Raw genomic sequence first — 7,004 nt, 5'->3', positions numbered from 1 at the left:
TGTCTCAAAATGCCTCATTATTTTTCCTTTTTAAATTTTGCTATGATCTTTTTTTATTTTTTTGCTATTATCTTTTATGAATGACTCATATAGGTAAAGAACAGAGTAAAAATTGTAACATTAGATTTAAATTTGAAAATATTTTACCATTAGAACATAACAAGCAAGTGTGAGGCCATGACTTCATACCATGAGAAAAATATCAATTTTAGCATATAGAGTGTCTATTTAGTGTCCCATAATTTTAAGTGAATCATAACCAGACTACATACATGTCCTACTGTGTGTTCCAGCTTACAATGTTTATCAGTATATTTAGTTAATGGTCTAAGCTACAATCTTTGCAAACAGCACCATTCACCTTGCATGTATGCCCCATTTTTTCATTTGTTTTTTAGTGCGTTCTTTTATATAGTAGAGGACATCTCTTGCCCTCCATTCACAGAGCTTCTGCTTGTTTTGCTAGTAGCTGTGGTGATGGATTTGCACTATTCCTTCTCTGGCCTGGTCCACCCTTGTGACCAAGGTCATGAATATGCAACACAGCAAGCTTGGGTCAGGGATAGAGAACAGAGCAAAATAATTGGCCATTAATGAGACCAGACCCATGACTTGGGCCTTGTTAGCTCTGTGCTTTAATCAACTGGGCTCTTAAGTCACAGGCAGCCAATGGTTATATAGACTTAGGGACGGAGTGAATATGTGTATTCAGATTCTAAATGCCCAATGGGATAAAATCATAGTTTTTGTGCTTCAGTTTTTACATGAAATTCTAGTTGACCTTTTAAAAAATGTAGCTGACCTACTAAGCAATGTTTTCTCTAAGTTACATTAGTTTGGAAATTTTTGAATCGCCATTTTTCCCATTAATTCAAAACTCAAATGCAAAAGTAACTTTAATCAACACCAAACAGTAACCAGCAACTTCTCTTTTCTACCATATATGCTAGAGTGAGAGACAAATCATAGAGTGGATCTAAGACTTCCATGCAACAATAGGCATTTAGCAGCTTACAAATGATTTAACAACTACTCAGTTGGGAGATATGTGGCCACAGTGGTAAACTGAAATGGCAGGTTTTGGGGTGACTCAGTTTGCCTGAAGAGCAGAGCCAGTGATTGGCACAAATTGATACTTTCCCTCAGGTCTTGATATGCAGAAAACTGAACCATTATGATAAATCAGATAAACTGATGTTGACTGTGGATTATACCAAAAACTGGGCCTCACCAATTCCTACAGAGAGAAGGTCTACTTTGTTAACTGTGTTATGGTTTTGAATCATAATGAAAAGCCTTTGTCCTACCTTCTGGAACCATGCCATCAAACAGAGTAGCCACCATCCATGTGTGGTTGTTTAAATCAAAGTTAATTAAAATAAAAAATTTAATTCCTCAGTTTTACTAGCCACATTTCAAGTACTCAATAGGCCCATATGGCTTGTGGTTACCATATTGGACAGCATATAACATTTCCATCATCACAAAAGTTCTATTGGACAGCTCTGTTCTAGAGATTTAAAAGGAAAGAAATATTCATTTTTGCCTGGAACAAGAATCTTAACAGTCCCTAAAATTTTAATATCACATCCATGATTCTTTATTCATCCCAATTAGCATGTTCCCTTGTGATCTATCCAAATACACAGCCACCAGATTTGTTTTATCATGTCATTTCTATGCTCAAAAACCTTCACTGGCTCCCCAATGCCTACAAGAAATAAAATGCTAAGTCCCTGTGCCTAGCATTCAAAGCCCTTCGACAGTTTGTTGACCTACTTTTTCAGCATTATTTTAGTTATTCCACAAATATGAACTCTCTGTTTCAGGCAAATTGCCTTTTCCACGTCATTCCCAGTGTCCAGATGCCTGTTTATATCTTCACCATCTCTCTCTATCCTATGAGGCCTGTCTATGGCCATGCTACCCTGAACAAGCCTGATCCTGTCTGATCTCAAAAGCTAAGCAAGTTGGGCCTGGTTAGTACTCGGATAGGAGACCACCTAGGAAGACCAGGTGCTGTAGGTGTAAAAAATAAAAAAAATAAAGGATTGTAAGCTGACAAGGTCCTTGCAATCTGTGAGGTCAACCATGGGCTGCCTTGCCTAAAAAAAAAAAAAAAAAAAAAAAAAAAAAAAAATCCTATGAGTCCTTCATGCCTGGTTTAAATCCCACATTTTCTGAACATTCCTGATTGGTATAGCACCTTATGAACTTCTTCCCTGCTAAATGCCTATACCTCTTATCCATTTTTATCTGATATTATCTTTTCATGTATCTTACCTCCTCAACCAGATAGTAGCAGAAGCTGCCATCTTATAGTCTTTGAACTCAGCATAGTACTTGAGTCAATAAATGCCAAAAGATTATTTAACTGATTAATGTTGCACTCAATTCATTCCTGGGACTGGATAAGATATTAGACATGAATTTTCCAAAGTAGAGAGAAAAGAAAAAGAAAGTCCTTTGCCTTAATGCTGAACTACCTCCTAAAGCTGGTCTCCCTAGATTTGGTGGCAGGTCACACCTCCTCAGGAACACACTGTCCTGCTTCGATCCTTGTACCCTATAGGACTTGTACCCTATAGGACTCTGAGCAGGAATACACCTGGGTGAGACTTCCTCCTTCCGCAATTCTCTCTCTACCTTCATATAACTGGATCCATTCCCTGCTTCCTGTAATGGAGAAAATACTGGGACTCTTTCTAAGTCCAGTGAAGATGATTTATTGAGTTTTATTCATTCTAAGTAGAGACTCTGAGTTATTGGATTATAAACCAATTCTAGGCATCATAACAGGATCATTGAAACAATTGGTCGCTGAAAATACTTGTCTTCGGGAGAGTTTTCAAGTAGTACAATTGAGTATTGGGGTACCCCCTTTCTTCTCACATCCTCCTTCATAAACCAAGGGATAGACAGAAAGGTTATGAAAGGTTACCCAAAGTTTTGTTATCTTTATTGCTTTGAAAACAGTTATTTCCCAAGAAACCTCTTCTACTATATCATGGAATATTATTTGCTAGTTTAAATGGCTGCTACCTTGGCCACTTAGGGACACAGACTCAGCCATCTCATTTGTAAAATGGGTATAATAATAACACACCTCAGGGGCTTTTGTGAGGGTTACATGAGAGGGAAAAAATGTCAAATTAGATTATAAACAATAAAGCCCTAGACAGATATAAGGCGTGGCTGTTTATAATATTTAAAATAAAAGTCAGCTAAATTGGCAAAGGTCAGATCAAATGTCAATTTAGAACCAGTTGAAGAATCTGAGGCAGTAACCTAATGTCTGGGCAGTGGGAAGATCTGAGATGGTCTTCCATCATTCAGCGCCCCAAACAGGCTGGTGCCCTGGCAAATAGCCTTCCGCAGTCTCATTCCCTTCACCACTCCAACGGAATGCTGCTGAGTCATCACCCTCTTCTAGAGCAGCCTGAGATTTGTGACTCAGAGAACTGATTTATAGTTTCATGTTTCACTGCTCTAGCTCTTCTCTGCAACACTAAGTGTCATAGTTACACCTGTTTCACACAAAGTTTGAAACCTAGGAAATGACCTCAAAACTGAATAGCAGCTAAATACATAAGGCATATTTTAAATGGCCTATTGACTTAGTGATTCTAATGAAGACATTTCTGATTTGCAAATCCTAAAGAAAGATGGAGAACGGATGCGAGATAATCAGCACTTAGTACTTGTGGGAACTTCATATTTTTGGATACTTTGAGGTTGGAACATATACTTCAGCCTATATTTTGTATGGTGATACCGCAGGCTCCCACCAAGCCAGCCTTATTTTCTAAATGTATTTTGCATGTGAACATTTGCTAGACAGCCAGCTAGGTAAGGGAGTTAACTGCTGCTGGAGCCATGGAATAATGTTGGTTTTCTTTTTGTGAAAGAACACCATCTCTAAACAAGTCCAATCCATAACTGTGTCAATCAGCTGAAGAAGAGAACCAAATTTTTTAGAAACCAGACTGAATGTTGCATAATGAGAAATGAAGATATAACCTTGATTATTCTTCATTAGCCCTTTGCAATATCCTAAAACATACTTCGGAATGCAATAAAAGAATTATAGTTGTATAGCTACATTCCTTTTCATTAGTTTGTTACCCATCTCAAAACAGCTTTTGGGAATAAGAAAAGGAAACACTGCTAGACTAAAGAAGACATAAGTAAAGAAATGTGATAAGTTAACAACAGGAAAGTGTCAGCAATTTAAATGAAGGTCAAAGATTTAAAACAAGCCGTATAGATAAGGCCTAGCACAGAGAACAATTCAACACAGCCAAACCCTAAATGGAATAACAAAGTCCAAAGCAAAGTCATCTTAAGATTTTCCAGTCACTTGGAGGCCTTGTGGATGAGAACTTTCCTCTGCTTCCCTTATTACGATTAATCTTTGATTAAAATGTTTTCAAAGGTCAAAGGAAAGAACGATCTAGCATAATTCTAACGCCGCTCTGTCTCTAACTAGTCACTTCTCAGAACTTATCTGAAAAATGGAAAAGATGGACCAGATGGACTTTCTCTGGTTCCTCTCAGATTTAAAATTTTATGATTCTAAACATTTTGCTTGTGAATTTTGTGAGGAACTTGTACAGAATTCCCTAGTAACTCGGAGCCCCTTGGAGATGTGGATATAAATAGAGCTATGGTCATAGGGGACTTGACTCATGAGTTACATCTTTTTATAAATGGTAAAAATTAAGATCATTATAGAATTCCTACTTTGTTAAATGATACTCGATTAAAATACTTAGAATAGACTAGGCCATGCCTACTCAATCTGACTGATCAATCCTGAAATTTATTTTGAAAAATCACTAAAAAATATCAAAAGCTGAGCACAGGACATTATCTCTTTATAGAAAAGTAACAATAGAAGGAGAAAGTGAGCAATTTTGGTTGAATGAGTCAGGTTTTTTTTTTTTTAATCATTTTCTTCTAAATCTTTGTATTCCTCAAAGAATGTAACAGAATATATACAAAGAAAGCTTGGAGATAAGCCCTGTTATTTATGAAGACATTTTTAATGTCTCATAATGATGATATTTATTTAATTTAAAAGTAAAAGTAGAGACAGCTCAAATAGAGAAAAAAAATTGTGGTGCTGGAAAAAAAACAAACCTGTACCTTCTACATTGTAGACTCTCAATAAGTATTGATTGCTTTTCTTGGAACTCAGAAGACCCTTTCATATTCAATTCTTTTACCACTGTCCTAATTAATGTTCATTCATTCCTTCAATAAATGTTTACTGATTTCCTGGAATGTAAAATGAAATCCACTAAGCACTGAGAATATAAGGATGAAATGGACAGCCCTGCCCTTAAGGAGCTCACAATTTAGTGAATTAATTTGCTGACGCCCCAAAGCAGCAGGTTTGGTATGTAAAAAGACTGAAGTAATAAACCCAGAGGAATATTTTGTGGCATGCTGATTCACATTTGAGATAAACTCGAGACAAATTTTATAGTAAACCTTCTTTGTAAATGAAGACTCTCTCTCTAGAAGTTTTGTGAGTATTGAACATGAAAATAAATATAAAAGTGACTTGAAAAGCAGAAGCAGGTGAGCCTGAATATAATGGCATAATTTATAGTACAAATTCTTCACAGCAGCATCAAATATTAGAGCTGGAAGGAAGTCTGAAAATTATCTAATACAATCCTTTCATTCGACAGAAAAAAAAAATTGAGGTTCTGAGAACAGAGACTTAGCCAAGAATTCCCGATTTGTTAGTGGCATAGTCAGACCTTTCTCACATCACTGTCTGGCTTGATACAAGGTCATGATACATATCCCCTATACATATACATGGCAAGAGAAATATGATGTATTGTTTCTTTAGGCAGCTATTTTTATGGTGAGATACTCACTTTGAAGTTCAGATATTGGCTCACTTTGGCAAACATCTTTGGGTAGGACTACTAGCCGCCTGCAGAAAGAAAACCACAGCTTTTGAATGAAGGCTTTGAGTAAAAGTTTAAGCAGCAGCAATAAACGGCAACTGGCAACTATAGCCTTAGATCAAAGAACAATCTTTACATGAGTACAGTGCAGTCACCACTACTGGTTGCAAAACCTTGGGAAGGCCATTAATAGCATAATCTTAGAAATGGGTTGTGAATACAGTTCAATCACAAAACTCATTAGATCGTCCAAGCCCTGTTGTGCCAAAGTCACAGATTATGCTAACTGAAATGGTGGTTCTAGGAAATCCACAAGATTTAACTCTCTTAATTAAATTTCTTAGACTCTTATAGTACTGAGAATAACCAAGTAATATTTCTTCTCTGCTACTTTCTCCTTAGGATACTGATGGAAAATTATGTTTATTTTTTTTAATGCTTACAGCACCCGGTATTCCTAGGTGGTCTTTCATCCAAGTACTAACCAGGCTCCACCCTGTTTAGCTTCCAAGATCAGAAGAGATCCGACACATTCAGGGTGATGTGGCCATAGACTGAAAAAGTATGTTTAGAGAACACTATTCCCTTAGTTCCTACACCTTCTGTTATTCAATAAAGTTCCCCAAATGCCTGACCATCTCACAGTTACCATCAGCTCTAGAATGGGGTATTACTAATTAGAAACACACAAGCCTGGGAGACAGGCAACTTAGATTCTACTCTGTGCTCTGCTGCTGAATGGTTTTGTGGCAGTAGGCACGTTGACTTCCCTGGGTCTCAGGTTTTTCACTGTCCAAAGAGGGCTTAGCGATACCTTCTAGCACTGGACAGACGATGGTACCAAATGTGGCCCATTTAAGAAGTTATTTCACTGAAACTCTAACTAGACGGGCCTTTCCTCAAAGAAGTGGCAAGAGGCTGTCCATGGGGGAAGACAAAAGAAGCTTCCGCTCCGTCTACCCAGGAGCTAACCAGCGGCTAACCAGCAGCTCTCAGGCCACTCTCTGTTGAGATACACTCTTCGTCTTGTCCCGTGGTCCCCAGGCCAGCCCCTTTGTTCCCCCTCTGCTCACACTG

The 7,004-nt window shown here is 37.6% G+C and overlaps 2 pseudogenes; one reads left to right on the top strand and one right to left on the bottom strand.

Annotated features, from left to right (window-relative positions):
* Window positions 1-1,910: 1,910 nt before the first annotated feature.
* LOC118600802 lies at window positions 1,911-2,028 on the top strand (annotated as a pseudogene).
* Window positions 2,029-6,363: 4,335 nt separating this feature from the next.
* Window positions 6,364-6,482, bottom strand: LOC118600752 (annotated as a pseudogene).
* Window positions 6,483-7,004: the final 522 nt, after the last annotated feature.

The sequence above is a fragment of the Rousettus aegyptiacus genome, unplaced genomic scaffold (genome assembly GCF_014176215.1).
Source record: "Rousettus aegyptiacus isolate mRouAeg1 unplaced genomic scaffold, mRouAeg1.p scaffold_m13_p_3, whole genome shotgun sequence".
Lineage (NCBI taxonomy): Eukaryota > Metazoa > Chordata > Mammalia > Chiroptera > Pteropodidae > Rousettus > Rousettus aegyptiacus.
Note: the sequence above shows the minus strand (reverse complement) of the source record. Positions and strands in the feature narration are given on the sequence as shown.